This window comes from Schistocerca piceifrons, chromosome 9 (genome assembly GCF_021461385.2).
Source record: "Schistocerca piceifrons isolate TAMUIC-IGC-003096 chromosome 9, iqSchPice1.1, whole genome shotgun sequence".
NCBI classification, from domain to species: domain Eukaryota; kingdom Metazoa; phylum Arthropoda; class Insecta; order Orthoptera; family Acrididae; genus Schistocerca; species Schistocerca piceifrons.
Genome location: NC_060146.1, coordinates 95,864,994 through 95,886,526, shown reverse-complemented (window position 1 = coordinate 95,886,526; position 21,533 = coordinate 95,864,994).

Genomic DNA, 21,533 nt, shown 5'->3' with positions numbered 1-21,533 from the left:
ATCAGTACAGGTACAACTACCCCCCCAGGGGATCCACAACTCTTTTGTGGATACGTGCGTAGCGAGCACGGGGCCCCGAGCTAATGTGGCCTTCCTTCCTTTCCGGGCTGCATACCTTCCCTTTCCGCATCCTTCCCCATCCCCTGTCTTCACCCCCCCCCCCTCACCTCTGGTTCTTTCCTTCACTTTCTCCCCCTCTGGGAGTATGGTTTGCGCCTACGTCCGGAGACGGACGCTTGTAAATGTGCCACATTCTTCTTCTTCCTTGCTTGTATGTCTTCTTCCTTCCTTTGTCCTTCTCTTTTCCTTTCCTCTTCTCTTTACCCTTTTCTCCGCTGCGGCGTTTGAGACCCCCTCTTCTTTCCTTTCCCTTTCTCTTTCTTCCTCCCTGTGCGTGTCTGAAGGCCGACCCACGCACTTCCATGCGTAGCCGGTGACGGGGTAACGCGTAATTCCCCGCCCCGGGTAGACAGGTAGGACACGTACGTACCCCCTGGTAAAGGCCAGGCCCAGGGAGGGGTGATTACCCGAGCTGATACCTTCCGAAAGTGCCGATTGGTCCCTCCGTCCGTTTGTCGGGAGGTGTGACCTGAGGTGTGAACAATCACCTAAGGCGGGTGTGCCCTCGGTGAGGGCCCCCACAAGGGAGGAGCGCGCCATCGGAGACGCCGGTAATCATGGGGGATTCTTCCGCAATGGTTTCCTCACCTTCCACTATGTCTGCTCACAAACGTAAGTTCACTGAGTCTCAGCCACAGACGGTTCTTCCATCGTTGCCACAGTTCCTTGTTGTTTCTCGGTCTGACGAAGGTCACGACTTTTCCACGGTCAACCCTTTCATTATTCAGAAAGGTGTCGACGCAATTGCGGGTCCTGTAAAGTCTTGTTCCAGATTACGGAATGGTACCCTGTTGTTAGAAACACACAGTGCCCTCCAGGCTCAAAAATTGTTGCGTACTTCTCTGCTCCACACCTTCCCTGTCCGGGTGGAACCGCACCGTACCTTAAATTCCTCGCGTGGAGTCGTTTATACACGCTCCCTCGATGGATTGTCTGACGAAGAAATTCAGCACTACCTGTCTGACCAGGGCGTCACCGCTGTTCATCGGGTTATGAAAAGGGTTGACTCGAACATCATTCCAACCCGCACTGTCTTCTTGACATTTGACAAAGTTCAACTCCCATCAAAAATCAAAGCAGGCTATGAGATAATTTCCGTTCGCCCTTATGTCCCAAACCCTACGCGTTGCTATCGATGTCAGCGGTTCAATCACACCAGCCAGTCCTGTTCCAATCCAGCCAAATGTGTTACATGTGGCAAGGATGCCCATGAGGGTGCTTGTCCACCTCCATCCCCTCACTGCATCAACTGTATGGGTGACCACGCTGCTTCCTCTCGAGATTGCCCCGTTTTTAAGGATGAAAAGCTCATCCAGGAAATAAGAGTGAAGGAAAAGGTGTCGACCTTTGCTGCTCGAAAGTTACTCGCCAGTCGACAGCCCACAGTGCCTCAGAAAGGAAAATACAGCACTGTCCTTGCTTCTCCTCGGCCAACAAAGGAGGCGGCCACGCAGACTTGCGACCTCACATTTAGTACCACGGTCGTCAGATCGGCCAGCGCAAAGATCGCCCGTTCAACCTCACCACTTTCGCCTGCCCACTCTATGGCTCACCCTTCGTCGGGTTCTGCTAAATCTCGAGCCCAAAAGTCAGACGCCAAGTCTTCGAAAAAAGAGCATTCTCGTGAAGAGTTTTTACGTACTGCAACTTCACAACCATCGGTTCCTCCTTCATCTAAACATCATACCTCCAAGAAGGCTACGAAGAAACACAGTTCCTCTCCTTCTCCGCCAAGGCGTGTCCCAACTACAGCACCACCTGGCGGAAATCGCCCTCGGCCATCTTCCGTGTCGCCGAGGCGCACTGCTGGTGGCCGGTCAACTGGCCGATCGTTGGTGGCAGGAGCTGCTCCTGACCAACCTATGGATCAGGATCTTCTGCCTTCGACTGAATGCCATTCCATGCTGTCGGTCGCAAGCTCTGAGCAGTCGTTGAGTTGACAGCGCCCTTGGTCACGTTTCTCCATTTTCTGTTGACCCTATGTCCATTATCCACTGGAATATCCGCGGCATTCGCGCCAATCGGGATGAATTGTCGATCCTCTTACGATCCTACTCGCCGGTCATCTTCTGTCTTCAGGAAACAAAGCTGCGTCCCCATGACCGCTTTGTTCTCCCTCATTTTCAGTCCGTCCGATATGACCTCCCCTCTGTTGAAGGCACTCCAGCCCATGGAGGACTCATGATTCTGCTCCATGATACTCTCCATTATCACCCAATCCCCTTAAACAGTTCCTTCCAAGCTGTCGCCGTCCGTCTTTCCCTTTCTGGATACACGTTCTCTCTATGTACGGTATACATTCCATCGTCTACACCACTGGCACGAGCTGATCTCCTTCATCTTCTTGATCAGCTTCCACCCCCCTATTTGCTGGTTGGGGACTTCAATGCCCACCACCCGCTTTGGGGATCTCCACATCCTTGTCCACGTGGCTCACTATTGCTAGACGTCTTCCACCAAGCGGATCTAGTCTGCCTCAACACTGGGGTCCCCACATTTTTGTCTGCCTCCACGGCAAATTTATCTCATTTGGACCTTGCGGTCGGTACTGTTCCGCTAGCCCGGCGCTTCGAATGGTTCGCCCTTGATGATACACACTCGAGTGACCACTTTCCATGTGTCCTTCGACTGCAGCCTCAACTGCCATATATGCGCTCGCGACGCTGGAAGTTTGCCCAAGCCGATTGGACACTTTTTTCGTCTCTAGCGACATTCGATGACCGTCGCTTTCCCAGCGTCGACGATGAGGTCACACATTTTACCGACGTTATTCTCACAGCTGCGGAACGTTCAATACCACGCACCTCCGAATTGCCCCGGCGCCCCCCAGTTCCTTGGTGGAACGAGGCATGCCGTGACGCAATACGTGAGCGGCGACGTGCTCTTCGCATTTTCCGTCACCATCCAACTTTGGCCAACTGTATCCGATACAAGCAGCTCCGTGCGCGATGCCGTCGCGTCATCCGCGATAGCAAGAAGGCAAGCTGGCAATTCTTTATTAGCTCATTTAACACCTTCACTCCCTCCTCGGAAGTTTGGAGTCGGCTTCGACGGTTCTCAGGCGCGCCTAGGTTCTCCCCGGTCTCTGGGCCCACTGTCGCGCATGATACCTTAGTGGACCCCGTCGCAATTTCTAACTCATTGGGTCAGCACTTTTCTGAGATTTCGAGCTCTTCAAATTACCCGCCAGCGTTTCTCCCGAAGAAACGTGCAGCGGAAGTGCGACATCTCGCTTTCTCCTCTCAAAATCGCGAAAGCTACAATACTGTTTTCTCCATGCGCGAACTCCAACATGCACTCTCTTCTTCTCGCTCCTCCGCCCCAGGACCGGATGGTATCCATGTCCAAATGTTGCTGCATTTATCAAACCATAGCCTGCGCTACCTCCTTCGCCTTTATAATCGCATTTGGACTGACAGTACCTTTCCCAGGCGATGGCGGGAAGCTATTGTCGTTCCCGTTCCGAAACCTGGAAAGGACAAACATCTCCCCTCTAGCTATCGCCCCATTTCTCTCACGAGTAGTGTCTGTAAGGTTTTGGAGCGTATGGTGAATTACCGTTTAGCTTGGTGGCTGGAATCCCGCAGTCTTTTAACACCAGCCCAATGCGGATTCCGACAACATCGTTCTGCCGTTGACCATCTTGTTGCTCTCTCCACTTATATCATGAACAATTTCCTCCGGAAACGCCAAACGGTAGCAATATTTTTTGATCTGGAGAGAGCATACGATACCTGTTGGAGGACAGGCATCCTCCGCACACTGTTCTCTTGGGGCTTTCGAGGCCGGCTGCCCCTTTTTCTTCGCGAATTTGTGGCAGAGCGCACATTTAGGGTGCGGGTGAACACTACTCTATCCCGTACTTTCTCCCAAGAAAACGGGGTACCCCAGGGCTCCGTGCTGAGTGTTGTACTGTTTGCCATTGCCATTAATCCAATTATGGATTGTCTCCTTCCTGATGTCTCGGGCTCCCTCTTTGTGGACGATTTTGCGATCTACTACAGCTCTCAACGGACCAGCCTTCTTGAAAGACGTCTTCAAGGATGTCTCGATCGCCTCCACTCGTGGAGCATCGATACCGGCTTCCGTTTCTCACCCAGTAAGACCGTTTGTGTTAATTTTTGGCGACGTAAGGAGTTTCTTCCGCCCTCGTTACATCTAGGTCCTGTCAACCTTCCGTTTTCCGACGTCGCTAAATTCTTGGGTCTTATGTTTGACAGAAAACTGTGCTGGTCCTCCCACGTTTCCTATCTTTCGGCTCGCTGTCTGCGTTCCCTTAACACCCTCCGTGTCCTGAATGGCACCTCTTGGGGAGCGGACCGAGTGGTCCTCCTCCGCCTCTATCGCGCCTTAGTGCGCTCGAAATTGGATTATGGAAGCATAGTCTACTCCTCTGCTCGGCCGTCTATTCTTCGGCGTCTCGACTCTATCCACCACCGTGGATTACGTTTAGTGTCTGGAGCTTTTTACACCAGCCCTGTGGAAAGCCTTTATGCTGAGACTGCTGAACCTCCGCTATCCAGTCGGCGGGCAGCCCTTCTGAGTCGTTATGCTAGCCATTTGTCTTCCATGCCTGCTAATCCAGCCCATGACCTTTTTTTCGACGCCTCCCTTGATGTCGGGTATGCAGGCCGCTCCTCCTCCCTACTACCCCCGGGAGTCCGCTTCCGTCAACTGCTCCATTCCCTTTCCTTCCGCTTTCCTAAAACCTTCTTGACAACTTGGGGTACAGCACCGCCTTGGCTCCGTCCCCGGATCGACTTGCTCAGAGGCCTATGTCAATTTCCCAAGGATGGTACCCCTACACTTGTTTACCGTCAGGCATTTGCTGCTCTATGTGCACAAATGACGGAAGCCACATTTATTTACACCGATGGCTCGAAAACATCGTTAGGTGTAGGGGGTGCCTATATTGTTGGCGACACCCCAAATCACTTTCGGCTTCCCGACCAGTGTTCGGTTTATACTGCGGAGCTTTACGCTATCCTCCAGGCTGTCCACTACATCCGCCGCCATCAGCGGATACAGTACGTAATCTGCTCAGATTCTCTCAGCTCTCTCTTAAGTCTCCAAGCTCTTTACCCTGTGCACCCTCTGGTCCACCGGATTCAGGACTGTCTGCGCTTGCTCCACCTGGGGGGCGTCTCAGTGGCGTTCCTCTGGCTCCCAGAACACGCTGGTATCTGTGGAAATGAGGCGGCCGATATAGCGGCCAAGGCTGCAGTCTCTCTTCCTCGGCCAGCTATTCAGTCTCTTCCGTTTACCGACCTACGGAGCGGTTTATGTCGCCAAGTTGCTCATTTATGGCATGCGCATTGGTCAACACTTCCCCATAATAAATTGCGGGAAGTGAAAGCCCTTCCTTGCGCATGGACCTCTTCCTCCCGATCGCGTCGTCGGGAGGAGGTAATTTTAGCTAGACTCCGGATAGGGCACTGTCTTTTTAGTCATCGACATCTTTTAAGCGGTGATCCTCCCCCACTCTGTCCCCACTGCTCTCAGCCGTGGACGGTCAGACACCTTTTAATTGACTGCCCCTATTTTAATCCGTTACGCTCCCATCTACAGCTATCGCCCGATCTCTCGTCGATTTTAGCAGATGACACGCGCTCAGCTGACCGCGTTCTACAGTTTATTAGTGACAGTGAAATGACGTCAGTCATTTGAAGCCTTTTTTTTGGGGGACAACCAACCCCTTTCTATCGTGGATTTTTAAGCATTCCTTCTGCCTTTAGTTTCTCAAATTTTATGACTTTGTTCCCATTGCTGCTGATTTTAACTTTCGTTTTTTTCCTGTTTTCTACGTCACGGGCTGGGCGCTAATGACCATAGAAGTTTTGCGCCCTAAAACCACAAAAAAAAAAAAAAAAAGGTACAACTACAACAAAGAATTTTTCATTATTGCCATAAGTACCATTGTTTAGCGGGAAACCCGAAGGTGATGTGAAAATGTTTTTTTCGTAAGCTTGAAGGTGCCGCCCTGTTCGGATCATGGACAGATTCCGATAAGTTAGTGATTGCCAAATTAAGAATTTAGGAAGCAGCATAAGATTTCATTAGCGCGGAGCCTACGTGCCTGAAAATAGAAGATTACAATGAGTTTAGACCGACTGTTGTTCAGAGATTTAAACCTAAAAATGCGATCAGATTTTACAGAGAGCAGCGTCGCAGTTTGCGAATGCGACGAGACGAATCTATCGAGCAGTTTGCCGACAGAATTCGAAACATCAGCGCTCAAACGTACGAGTTAATAGAAGATGAAAATGAAAATCGAATTCAGTTGTTCGAGGCCGACCAGAGAGCCTTGGACACATTCATTTATGGGTTGCACGGAGAGGAAGTAAGCAAAGCTGTTAGATTGGCGCGATGTGAAACGTTTCAGGAAGCAATAGAATCAGCTGTTGGTTTCGTTGAAGCACTAAGACGACCGAATGAGATGCAGAAACAAGAGAGTAGAGTTTTCAACACAACAGTAAAACGTTACAGATGCAATAAGCTGGGTCACAAGCGTAAGGATTGTCAAGAGAATCGAATCTGCTATCATTGCGAGATGGAGGGTCATGTTTCGAGAGATTGTCGCAACAAGAAGAAAGGTAATGCGAACAACAATCTGCCAGATCTTTAAACGAGTACGGGGACGTACGGGCCATCACTCCGTCCGTCCCTTGCCATTCACAGTGATTCCTGTTAGTTCCAGCGAAAATCAGACCGAAAATGACTTCGTGGTAGGTTCTGTATATCGTGGGAGAAACATCAAACTACTTATTGACACAGGAGCACAGACCTCATTAATGTGGCGTTGCATAGATAAACGGGATAAATTGAAACCGTCGCTATTAAAAGTGCGAGGGTTAAACGGAGGAAAAGCTACGTCACTATGGAGACGTTAACGTAGAATTAATTCTTGGCCAAGGCCAAGATGAAGGTGAAAATAAAGATAAATACACAGCAAGGGTGCAAGTAGTTTCAAATAACGAAACGCGTTATGATGGTGTACTTGGATTTAATTTCTTGTCCGCTAACGAGGCAGAAATATTTGTCGAAGAAAGAAAGATCAAACTAGGCCGTAGTAACTACAATCTAGGAAATAGTTCTTCAGATCGTACTCACGTCGTGGGAATGGACCGCCCAAACGATGCATCAGTTGAAACCGTCCGAGTCGATGTTCAAACTGATCAGCCTCAGCAGATTCCCTAGGGAGCAGGAAAGACAATCTATGCTGAAGTTAAGTCACCCTGGTGCAAGGAAGGAACTTTGTTAGTAATTGAGTGATCCGAAAAAAGTTTGTTATTGGATACAATGCATTGTTATGTTCCTAGAAGTGTAGGTGTCGCCATAATGGTGAGACACTGCCGCAAAAGTCCCGGTTACAATAACAAATATGAGCAATGAAGATGTTGCTTTGCCACGAGGAACGAAAGTTGCTGAAGTGTCGAGCGTAAGTAAAAATGACGTAATATAGATTTCAGATGAGGTAACAAATGCTGCAGTTATAAACACAGATTTTTGTAACAGTATCGCAAAATTGCAACGAGGAGACGAAGTTAATAATGAACTGAAGCGCAAGATTTGGGAAAAGATAGAACATTTGACAGTTGAATCAGAAGATTTTAGCGCCTGTTTTGCTGGAGTATGCAGGTTTATTTCGAGAACGTGCAAATTTACGTGTCACTCATTTAGTTCAGCATCGTATTCATACAGGGAATGTTGCCCCAAACACACAGAAACTTTACTGAATACCATTTAGTCAAAGAGAGTTGGTAGAAGACATGGTTAAAGAACAATTAGAAGCCGGCATTATAAAACCAAGAGATCCTTCATACCCACCGTGGCGTTCGCCTGTTGTAATTGTAAAGAAGAAATCAATTTCAGGAGAACCACAGTTCCGTTTTTGTGTTGATTACCGATCTTTGAATCCTGTGACCACACCCGACGTTTACCCCTTACAAAATTTACTGGAAACCTTGGATAACTTGGGCAGTTGTCGAATTTTTTCAGTATGTGATTTAACAAGTGGTTATCACCAGTGCATCCAGATGATCAACTCCATTTGTACCAGCAACAGTAGTATACAAGTACCTTCGTATGCCGTTTGGACTTCGTAATGCCCCAGCTACATTCCAACACCGGATTCACCCCAACACAAGCACTTACCTTGATGATGTAATAATTTTTGGTGAAAACATGAAGCAGCATACTGAGGGACTACAAGCTGTTTTTGAGCATATAAGAAGTGCAAACCTCTCTTTATCAATAGATAAATTTCATTTTACACAAAGTAAAGTTAACTACCTTGGTCATGTTATAACCAGTGAAGGTGTTCGACCTGATCCAAAATTAATTGAAGATGTAAAGAATTTTCCTGAACCTCAGAATTTGAGAGAGCTACAATCATTCTTGGGATTGTCAAATTTCTACAGACAATTCATAGCCGGTTATGCAAATATAGCACATGCAATGACACAGCTACTGAAGAAAGGAGCCACATTTAATTGGTCAACAGAATGCAAAAAGGCAATGGAAGAACTTAAAACTGCTCTAACCACAGCCCCAGTGTTAGCCTATCCGGATTTCAGTAAACTTTTTATTCTTTCAACCGATGCATCCAATTCTGCCATAGGTGCAATCTTGTTTCAGGAAGTTTATGGTCATGAACATCCAATCTCATTTGCTTCCAGCTTTGTGCTTTGGTTTTTGGTATAACACATCACAGATGTTTCTTAACAGGAAGAGAATTTACGGTTATTACAGATCATGCCGCACTTAAATGGTTATTGAGCTTAAAGGATCCAAGTTCCAGATTAACAAGATGGGCATTAAGACTGAGCGAGTACCAATTTAAGGTTATTCACTGACCTGGTAAACAACATGTGAATGCTGATGCAATGAGTCGAAAAGTCAATGTTTGTGCTACAATAAGTTGAGAAGAAGAGTTAAAGGCAGCTCGAGAAGAAGATCCGCAATGCAAATTATGGAAAAATGATCAACGTTTTGTCGAAATAGATGGATTATTGTACAAAATCATTAGTAAAGGAAACTACCTAGTTATTCCAGAAAGCATGAAAGAGCAAATCATGAGAGAGCAACACGATTCTTTATTATCGGGACATTGCGGTAAAAAAGCAACAAATATTAAAATAACTGAAATGTTTTGGTGACCGAGTCACAAAGCTGACGTTTTCGAGTTTGTTTCCCAATGTGATTCCTGTAACAGACAGAACAATGTAGGAAAAAGTAGCGCACCATTGCAAGAACTGCCAGAAACAAGTGAACCATTTGAACAAGTAGCACTAGATGTTGTAGGATCGTTGCCTAAGACTAAAGATGTAAACAAATACATATTGGCAATGTTAGATCATTTCTCTAGATACCTTCTCATGATACCAATACCTGATCAGAGTGCTGAGACTATAGCTAAAGTTTTTGTAAAAGAATGGATTCTTAAGTTCGGATCACCATTAAGTATAATTAGTGATCAAGGAACGAATTTTATGGGTGAATTACTTAAACAGACTTTTAAGCTCATGCAAATAACGGAGTTAAGGACTACACCAGCACACCCTGAAGGAAATGGAAGAGTCAAGCGAGTCCACAGAACAATTATTGAAATGGTTAGCCATTATGTGAGCAGCAAACATGACAATTGAGATGTCTGTTTACCATGCTTGGTAAGTTGTTACAACCAAAATGCACAGCTCAACTGCCCTAAGTCCATATGAGATCGTCTACGGAAGAAGAATGTATTCACCCTTGGACTTTGCACGATCGACTGCCAGAATCAGCAATGAACACTTAAGGGATCTAGCACTCAAGCTAAAGGAAGCATAGAGGGGAGTGAAACAACGGAATCATCAATCGTTTCTTCAGCAAGCAAGACAATACGACTGCCAAGCAGCAGTGCCACAGTATCCATTTGGAGATCTTGTGTGTCTGAGCAACGTGGTGTTAAAGAAGAGTCAAGTAAAAAGTTTAAGAATTTTTGGAAAGGACCATATCCAATCTTGGAGGTTTTGTCGCCAGTCTCTTTTAAGCTCCAACCGCCCTTTTGTTTGATTGTCGTTCATGTCAGTCGTGTAAAGCCATTTCTGGGTAGATTTCCTGTAGTATCACAAGGTGATGAGGACCGACCAAGAGGCAGACCTGCTGTTCTCAAACCCAGGAAGCGAGAATCGCGAGGTCGCAGTCCAGACTTCGAGGCATCGTCAATTTCTGAGTGATCCTGTTCCAGACACCCATACAATCTACGTAAACGTGTGTAGTGTGTGCGAGTGCAATGCGTGTGTTTATTTCAGCCATGTGCTTATGTGAATGTGTTGTGAAATTTTAGTATTGAAGCTATTGCATGAGTGCACAAGTGAAACTAAACGTTTTATTCCACAGGTTACCCCAAGAAACTCATTTATTTTATGTTCATTGTTAACTCTAGTATTTAGAACTAATTAACCATGTTCATTTTTATTCTAATGCTTGCTATGATAGCGTATTCTACTAATGTTGTTGTAATAGCACCACAGAGTACAGGTGTTTTGTTTGAACCACGATCAGACATGGTAGTTTCAACAAGTAATACAAAACTTGTCCTCAAGTACAATCTGAATGAAATCCAGCAACAGTTCAATTCTATAAAGAAGCAGATTGACCAAATTCATTCTGTTGAGGGTAATGATACAATTTTGGAAATGGGTACATCTTGGTATAATAACTGGATGACAGCCAAAATGCAGGTAGAGTCTACATTTGCTAAGTATGTACAAGAGATTTACTGTTTTTTAAAGCTTTTGCCACATAAAACTTTAATTAGTCATAAACGAGCCTGGTTTGATTTTGGAGGGAGTATCCTTTGTTGTGTATTTGGTACTTTAACTAGTCGAGATCTACTGGAAGTTAAAGGCAAAATATTAGCCCTTGAACAACAGTCCCTTAAAGATTCAACTAACCTCTCTAATGAAATTATCGTATTAAAGAATATGCAAAGAACCATTATAACCACACAGTTTTCATTGAACAGATTGTAAAGCAATTCATCTCACATTTCCACACACTTTGTAATGAAACGAACACAAATATCCAAGAACTATTCCAAGGATTAAATGCTGCGAGTGCACACTTAGATTTAAACTCTCTTTTGTTAAGGATTACTGATAGTTGATCAAATGCTAGAATTGATGGCCTTAACTTAAGAACAGACTTAGAAAGTAGTTCAAATGATTGATTGAGCAGTGTACTACTACATCCAGAACAATTTTTACAGATCCTACTATCAATTGAATGAAAGCTAGATGCAACATATACCATGATTTACCCTGTTAACTTGTACAATTTATATACTTACTGTAAGTTAACCACCACACACTCCTTAATGACTGAAGATGAATTAACTGTTATTGTTTCTATTCCCATTGCTAGATCAAAGCATAATTTTGAAATGTATAAGATTTATACTTACCCTGTGAAATGGAGACAGGCAGGTATTTGTGTAAAGTATGTACTGAATGATTATCTACTGATAAGCAAGGATCAAAGATATTTTGTGCCCCTAAATGAAAATGATTTGCATATGTGTAAATGTAGTCATAAGTTAATTTGCCCTGAATCGGCAGTATTCTTAGACATTAGAGTGTACAGCAGTGAGGAAGAATTGTTTATGAATTATCCCCCAAGAGTTGATTGCCCTAGAATTTTAATGCATCTTTATCATCCATTTCTTAAACGATGTTCTGAAGGTATAATTTTCTCATTTAACTCCACCCTTGATGTCACATTTACATGTGAAAACTATGATACATCTGAGCTACTCTTTACACTAAAATTGAACAAAAGTGGATTAATCTTGAATGCCACATTCTGATTTATCATGTGAACTATTTGATATGCCTAGCGTGTTGCCAACTACATTTCATGCAACTGGACATTTGCCATTAACTAGAATGTTATCTGTTTATTACAATGATTCATACATATTAACATATGGAAAGCATTCCTTGTCAAGTTTTTCTGAAGACAATAAATTGATTTAAGGACATCCATGAAAATGTAATCTCTTCAAATAATGAGTTACATTTCATTGAAGCAGCAAATAGAATTAAGCCATTTGATTCCTCCAGTAATATTAATGCTTACTTGATTGTCAGTATTGTGTCTTTATTGCTTACATTAATTTGTCTTTTGTCAACAGCATTTGTCGTGTATGAAATTGTCGTCTTGAAGGCACGCTTCTCTGTACTGAACATTGCTGTGTCTGCAGATGAAATACATGTTGCAATTCCTTCTGATGCCACAAATGGCGAAATAGATTTATAACACCCAGGAGGTCGTTTAGAGCCACCTATGGTTGCTCTTTTCCTCTTGGGAGAGTGATGTAAGGGTCTACGGATTGTGTGCAGCCGTACGGTGCTTTAACGCGTGCTCGCCAGCTGACCTGCCTGGAATACTGACGATTTGCTTGGTCAGTAGACGCGCGTCCGGCAGCACTGCGAAGTAGAGTACGCGACTGGCCGCTGTCCGCAGCGGGCAGTATTAACTAGCGTGGCCTCGGACGCGAATTTGTCTCTTTTCTTAGCTCGCCATGGAGCCTTTCAATACGACCGTAATTAACAGGTGTTAGGATGTCAGACACAGTGATGATGGGTGCATGTAGCGTGCGTGTTTTATAATCTGCCTTTGTGAATAAAACTGTTTAAACTTACTTCTCGTGTTCGCTTATTGCCATACCTCAAGGACCGATCGCTTACAAATGCTGACAAAATATTCGTGTAATCATCATCTGGGCCAACAACACAGACTAACTCCTTATATTAAATTAATTTTCTATATTCCCATAAGTCAAGAATAGTTATTAATTTCTTTCCAATAGAGATATGTCCCTTCTGTGCCACCTTAGGAAATATGAGAGTGATGTGTTGAAAGTAAGATAGTAGTTATTGTTGTTGAAGTTGAAGTAATGCAATCCAAATGATAAATTTCAGTTGCAGCATTTACGTCTGTAAAAAATTTCCATTTTCCCCCCTCAAACTACATGAAGTATGTGTAGAAATTTTGCATTGACTATTGCCATGCAGACAGTTACAAGTAGAAGAGTAGTACTGTGAAAATCTGAAGCAGTGGGTCCAGGTATGGATAATCTTTCTTTGAATTTTTTTTTTTTTCATCAAAACACAAAGTATTGTGACTTCAGATTTAATCTTGTCCATTTGTTGAAGACCCATGAGTAATTTTATTTTATTACAATGTGTACTGTCTTAGGAATTATTGAAGACCAATTATAATTTCCCTGCAGGTTGGAGAAATGTGATATAAGCATTTATCAATGTGTCTGTACTTTTTCCAGAAACTGGAGAGTGACACACATTACTTTTTTTTGTATTTTTCTTTCTAGCTTTACTGCTTAAATAATTACATATCTGTTAAGTATGTGCTTCTCTTAACTTACAGAAAAAAAATCCAAATTAAAAGCTTCATAAACTCTTAAGTTATGGTCATTTATCTCTATATGAACCATTTTGCTCTGATATTCTTGCAGAGCCCAGTTACCGGACTATCACTGCGTTTAAAATTCGATATAAAACAAGTTCTGAGAGCAAAAAGATTTTGTACAAGTTTTTATAAGTACAAGAAAATGTGCAAAATTTGATGAAAATCTGAGATGATGGGTGACATGACCTGCATGATTTGACGTGGAATGACCTCGCACCATTATTTATTGAGATTTGACTTTCTCTAAGCCTGTCCCTCATCCATGAAAATTTAATTAAAATAGTAAACAGTCAAATAACATATGAAATTCGCTACAACTTCATGAAAATGCACTTTTTTCATTATATTACCTCTAAAATATAATATAAATTAATTAATGTGACCATCGATGAAAAAATGTAGCTTAAAAAATTAATGGTGGGGGGATTCAAAATGTCTGCTCATCCCCGACCCTCTTGCTTAGCACGAACACTAAGAACGTGACCACACAGGTGGCCTACAGCTGGTACCTTCGCACAGATACATCAGGTACATAATAGATGTGTAAAATGTCTCTTGCAATTTTCTCAGTATTGCCATAGTGGACCTTACTACTTGCATATTATGTTGTTTTAATGGCCTACTAAAGGTTTACAAAGTTTGAAGTAGATTTGTGATCCCAATGTTTTGGCCTTCCCTTGTAAGTTTTGTATTCTTAACTTTAATTGTCCAGTTTTGTAGTACAGATCTTCATTACTCCTATTACTGTATTATCCACAATTAATTTATGTTTGTCAACATTCTTCTTAAGTTATTCCTTCATCTGTCCCATGGTTTCTGTCTCTTCTTAGTCTGATCCAAGCATTTTTCTGCACATTGATATTCTGACTTATTACTGTAACATAGTGCTGTAACTTTGTTTGAAACAAGTTAGCTCTCTTGTTGTACATGTATTTAGTTCACAGGCTCATTTGCATAATCCTCAACCTGAATTTATTAGCCTCTGTCCCAACCATCCTTTTGTGTTACCTCACTAAAGTTATCAGCCTTCTTCAATTTTCTGTATTTTCCCCCCAGAAAACTTCCCATGTAGTATGTGGTATCATTCATTACAGGTGGTCTCAACTCCTTCTGACACCGTTTGACATCTAGCAACTCTGAGGCTTCGTCTCTGCTGCTCTACACGAACCTTGTTCTCAGCAGAAGCGCCAGCTGCCGTGATAAGGTGTTGCTCCTCTGTGACAATCTCAGGTACTGTACACAGAACCCCGGTCACTGCCAGACAGCTGCCAAGTCTGCCACAGTGGTGAGTAGTCTGTTCAATTTGTAACTTGAGTAATCGCTGCACCATCTCAGCTGCCAGCATTTTTATTTATTTATTTCTTGTCAGAAGCATTTGCACATCGAAGAGCTACACAATAACTTATTGTAATAATTAAAACAGAAGTATACCATAAGTTGCATACATTTGTGATGATCATTACAATGGAAATTGCTATTACATGTTTCTTAAATTTTCCTGGACCAATATTTGGCCACTGTGTGTGTGTGTGTGTGTGTGTGTGTGTGTGTGTGTGTGTGTGTGTCAGTTGAAGCCTTGGCCAGGGCTCTGAGAGTGCACCTAGCTGGGCACAGGCTGCAGTGCAAGATGGTCTGTGGCCTGTTCGACACTACATTCGGTCTCCACCGTGTAGCCCCATCTGTGTATGTCGGATCTACAACGTGTGACACTTGCTTCGAAGTCAGTTGTGTGTCTACAGAGAGCCCAGTTGTCTTTGTGGCCAGTGGTTTCTCTCTCGTCCGGTACTAGCCAGCTTTCCATTGTTGGCTCCTGGTGCATGACTCCTGAAGTATTGTGGTTGATGCTTAGATGGTTCTGCAAGTGCCTCGGTTGTCTCCGGGAAGTCCTTCGTTGACTGGAGTCTTGGTTGTGCTGGCTGGTATCCAAACAAGTGGTAGGTTGCAGATGTTGTGGGTTCAGTCGTCATTCTCTTCTGCCGTATCTTGGCCAGGTATCATAAATTTGTGTTTTATTACTTCCACTTTCATGTCTGGGTCTTGCACTAATTTCATCAAGGAAACATACATGTTACAATTACAGTTCTGCCCTGTACTTAGATCACAATATGGAGTTACTACTTTCTACATCTATGTATTCCTGAAGGTGTTTCACAACACAGAACACATCACCTTGGGAACCTCGATCTCCCTCTTTTGTTCATCCTACATCTACATGTATCTGTTTCCACCATTGAAAGAATGGCATCCCAGATTATACACACATAAATTTATCTTATAGTAGACAATAGACGTCCGCAGTTTTGGAAAGGGCAATGCCTTTTGTAAATAAAATATAAACATGTGGTGGTCACTAGATACTGTGTTTCTGTAACTCACTTGCTTCTTCAGCCTGTGCTAGGTGTCCGCCCTTCTCGTTGTGCAGCCTATGTCTCCTTTGTACATCATCCTGAGTTGCACTCTCCAGTTGTAGTTCATCGCACATTTTACTAGTATCCTTGGATCGAGGCTTGAAGTGAAGATTAAATTTTGAAATGAAAACATGATAGTAATATTTTGCTTTCGCTGGTTCTTTGCCAGTGTTCCTTCACTGTTGAATATAGAGATTGTACATTTTTCTCACTGTGAGATCGTGGCTGAGATATCGTCAGTTGGGATTATCCTTTCTGGTATAATGATTCTGGTAATATGGAAACAACTTGATATGTTCTTGAACACTGCTGTTGTCTATTTTATTTCCAGGTGTTTTTCTTCCTTGTGAATCAGGAACAGCAAACACTTCCTGCTTTCCCATACACCTGTATAATCTCCATTTATTTGCAGTGTCCCTGAGAAGTATTTTTTGTGCACCTGTATACTATTATTATTTCCTATGCTAAGAAAGTATTTCTGTGTGACTGCTTTTGGAGAATGAGCTCCATCCTTCCAGTTTTTTCTTTGTGCTGAGTTTGACTGAACAAGTCCCCAAATATACACATTCTGTCTGAAGTAGTCTACTAATTTCCAAAAATTTTCGGATATTTCTTTCCTCTTACTTGCCTCAATTTTTGCATAACATTCCCTTCTGCGGTTACAGTCCTCGTCCTCAAATATCTTTTCTAAAACATTCTTTCCACTACAAGATATATGTGATTGCCAGAACTTTGTGTTATTCTTACGGGTGTTCCATTTCCACACATTGGGAGTTCATGTCCTTTTACGTCCCCTGTGCATTTCTTCAGAATCTAAAAGTATCATAAAAAAGTTACGTCAAATACTTTGGTTTTGTGCTACAGTGCAGTTATTGTATGTTCATAGTATACACAATACATAATTTTTATAAACTGCACTTCTGTTCAGGTGTATGTGTAATGGTAAAATGCAGCACCCTTCGATGGGTCAGGTTAGAAACAGTGTCTTATTCATTTTGGCTACATATAGAATATTATTAGTTATTATTAGCATGGTTTACCTATCATAGCATCATTCATAGGAAAATTTTCGTCTTTGTCTGGTGGATATTCTGAACAACACCCCTTAATATGGTCACTACAAGAACCTTCAGATTCCGTCTTCTACTAATGCCCATGGACATACATACGTTGTGCTCTGAACAAAGGTGGGAAACAGTTAAAGCACTAACACAGTGCTGTACTCAATGCACAGATGATGAAACCTCAGAGATATGTACTTACAGCTCTGCACTGTAGATGTCTCTCTGTCAACGAATATCTCTAACTCTTTCTCAACGAAAAGTGGAGCTACGCTGCTTGTGCTCTGAACCCCTCATATGAGACATTCAGAAGCCAAGTTAACTCACTTCATAAAATGACAATGTTCAGTACAAACAGTTGTTGATCTATTAATTTTTTTTCAGCGTATTTAGAATAAATTCGTTTAGTTTCTTACAGTTAAGGTTATGTCTAGAGCACTTTATGAAAAAAAATCTCCCTCCCTCCCTCCCTCCCTCCCTCCCTCCCTCCCTCCCTCCCTCTCTACACCCAGCCCCCTAATAAAAAAGCCACTATGTATATAGTTAGTCACATTGCTGACTGAAAGGTCTGTGAATTTATGGTGTATCCTAAATGCTGCATCACAGACTTACCCCATGCCCTCTAACTTGAGGCAATGTTACTTCTCCATTTGGTGCATGAGTATGACAGTCCATTAGGTAATTATCTCTAATGTAATTATGTAGAATACATGCATTCAAAATCATTGTATCTACATTTTCAGAAAGTGATTTAATTTTCCTAAAATATGTTCTAAACTTTTGTGCTAACTTAGTGAAAAAACTTGAGAAATCCTGTAGTTACAGTTTTGTGCTTCTGAGCTGTCATTCGAGGATGCGGCCTCGTCAAATATTTGTGTGGGAAAGCCTTGTCTCCCACAATCGTAAAAGGTGCTGGTGTGTCTGTGCCAGGCAGGTTCCTGCCATTGGGCACACCTGAGCTGTTGCTCTCCAGTGCTTTGCCCAGATTGGACTGAGCGTAAATCCCGCCATAACTGTTTCTGCTGTATGCTCCATGTTGTGGCTTGGCAAGACAGCCAGGCCACTATGAGGAAGCCGAAAGGCACGCGTTTAAGCTCACGCAGGCTGGCGTGAGGTCTGGAACAGAACACGGAAATGAGAATAGCCAAAAAAAATACGTAGCTGCTGGAATACTTAACTTTAATCCATAATTGGTGAACATCTCTCTTGATGGTACGTGTTTTACAGCATCAATAGTGACTGGTAATGGCGCCTTGCTAGTTCGTAGCAAATGACGTAGCTGAAGGCTATGCTAACTATCGTCTCGGCAAGTGAGAGCGTAATTTGTCAGTAAACCATCGCTAGCAAAGTCGGCTGTACAACTGGGGCGAGTGCTAGGAAGTCTCTCTAGACCTGCCGTGTGGCGGCACTCGGTCTGCAATCACTGATAGTGGCGACACGCAGGTCTGACGTATACTAACGGACCGCGGCTGATTTAAAGGCTACCACCTAGCAAGTGTGGTGTCTGGCAGTGACACCACACTCCATATCCACTGCTATGAATTTATAATGTGCATCCGGAGGTGCTAGCGACATGCTTTCCATCAATTGCAGCAGTGAAAAAGGGGAAATAGCGTAATTTCCAAAATTAGTCAGCAGCAGTCGGCCGCGGCTCTCGTGTACGTGGAGGCGTCACAGCATTGAGCGTGGTATCCTAACCTAACCTAAATGACTTCTCAACTGTTTACAGAGACTAATGCAATCTCCATTCTTTTATTTTAGGCCTGTCTGACAGAATACTGCAACTTAATATGCCGATCCGGAAATAAAGGTGGTGCAGCATGTGTAATGGTCTGTCTTTGCCAAAACGGGGATTGTTACTTTGTCTGTTATTGTTCTTATACTGACTATATTACATGCCATGTAAAGTACCATGAGATATAGTCAACAGCAATAAGTAAGCATAAAAGTCACTCACAAGTTCTGAATTATATTGAAAGTAAAATGCTCAAATTGGAAATGATAGGCCTAAATTTTAGGACAATAAACGAACTGCAGAGACTGCATGAAAGTAAACTAATACCAGCAAAGAGATTACTACTGCATAATTTAATGAACTTCTCGATGTTAATGTAAATAAGAATTTGAAGTAGATTGATAATGTGGAATATTGTATTAAATCAGCTAAACAGTGTTTTGCATTATGGAAATTGAAATTGTCACTGAATTGACTGTCAGCTTTTTTTGTTTTGATAGGGCATGCATAATTTAAATATAATCAGTAATTAGATATGACGTGGGTACCTGGGGTGTGAGAAAAACATGCCTCCAAGTCTTCTTAATCCAGAAAGAACCAGATTCATTAATTTTGGGACTAACAAGTGTCCGTATTGTTCAAGAGTCTTGTATATTCAGTAAGAAAAATATATTTAGCCAATGGATACTACTTTTTTAAAGACAGCTTTCAAAGACTAGGACATGGACCAACACTAAAGTTGAACTGTATAGTCCACCAGCTCATATAAGCTTTTGTAAGTTTCTTGAAAATACCCTATATCATAGGAGCTGATACGTTGCAGTAAAAATCTTGAAGAATTCGGAACTATATATCTCAAACTTTGAAAAATTTTTCAGACTTTATTATTATTGTGAAAACGAGTTTATTCAGGACAACCTACAGCGCGCGTACACACACACACACACACACACACACACACACACACACACACACACACATATTGATATATCAATCATCGTTACTGATGTACTGTTGTCATACATCACATAGTTACAGCATGTTGAACACCGTAATAGCCATTTGAGACTGAAGCTAGTTAGGGCCGTAAATTAACAGTTGACAAATTGATAATGTTTATATATCTGTTTTTTAAAAGCATGCAATATTAAAATAGAAATTCTGTTCTGTACAGTGTGTCAAGCCATGGCGCAGAAAGCCCACTACAGAATTGGTAGAGCTGAAATGTCAGTCGCCTCAAACAAACCATCAATTCTTCTCATGCAAAATTGGCTCTTCATGTCTCCTTTCATAATCCTCTTGCTTATCAGAGACAGTAAATTAAAATGTTGCTTTCATGATATTTGATGGTATTTCTGAAATGTAGTTCCTTCTCCTTCCAATTATCTGTACAGTGTGTGAAATTGACCTTCATACATTCTCTTCAAAAGCATTTTCTTAACCCCTGTTTGTCCTAATCGCCTTGCCAGTTTCTGTTCTCTTTCCTCGTCATCTAAGGCAATTTCAACTGTAACTATACTGTGTAAGCTGAGAGAAGAGCTCTGACAGCTGGCAGTGCAGTCGCCAGTATTAGACACAGAAGGGTAGCGAGCCAGCAGCAGTCGCCCAGCACTATGGCAACACTGGGGTGTCGCCATGGTAACGTAAACAAAAGCTCACAATCTGATTTGCTGTTGTGGATGCGCAAAGCACGTACGCCACTGTCAGAGCTTTACTCTTGGCATTCGCTCTGTAGTTCTTAAACACTAAATTTAATGTCAGCCATTTTGAACAAAAAACATGACTGCGGGTTTCCAAGCGTGCACCAAATAGTGCTTGAATTTTTGCCATCTCTTGACGTTCTGCCCAGTGGGAATGTATGTGGATTTTTGACAGTGTGTGGTGTCACTAAAGTGATGTGACAGAGAGCTTCGTACGCACTTTTAAACAACAGATGGCCATACTGTTTTTACTACTTTGTTGTAGTGCTGTATCTGTATCTTCAAATTTTTAGACAGACATCTTTCATTGTAGACATTCCTAGTTATTCCTTAAGCTCTCTCCATTTTATGTACTCTTTCTTCTACAGCAAATTATTCTAAGCCATACTCTTGGATAATTTCTCCCAAACATTTAAATTTATTTGTTGTCTTTATCTGGCTAGTATCTGTTGCTAGGGATTTGGAGTATTTTTTTATATTTTTCATAAATTTTGTTTTTTCTACAGATATTCTTAAACCTGCTTTGTTGGTAATTTTTTTCTAAGAGATTGATTTGTATTCCAGCATTTGTTAGGTTTTCCGAAAGAATGGCAAAATCATCTGCAAATGCTAAACAGTGAATTTCAGTACCTTTGTTTTTAGTTTTCAGTCTGATTGGTGATAGCTTCTGTTCTTTTAGTTTTTGTTTCCATTCTCTTACTATTTTCTCTAGTACAGTGAAACCTCTATATAACGTTTTTCAAGGGACCACAAATTCTGAACATTGTACAGAGGAAAACACTATAAAGAGGAAGGCTTCCAAATAATAATTATAGGTCATTACTGAAGATCAGGATACCACTAATCAGCTTTGACAAATGGTGCCATAGATGACGTTTCAAATTTTCACAACATATGATATTCATTGCAAATGATCAATGTATCAACTGATTAATTTTTTTTAATTAAAACGTGGGGCTCGCTAGGTGGGTGGGTGAAAGTAAATGGATCAGTTTGTACAGTAAATAGTTATAACAGATTCTCAAGATTGACATCA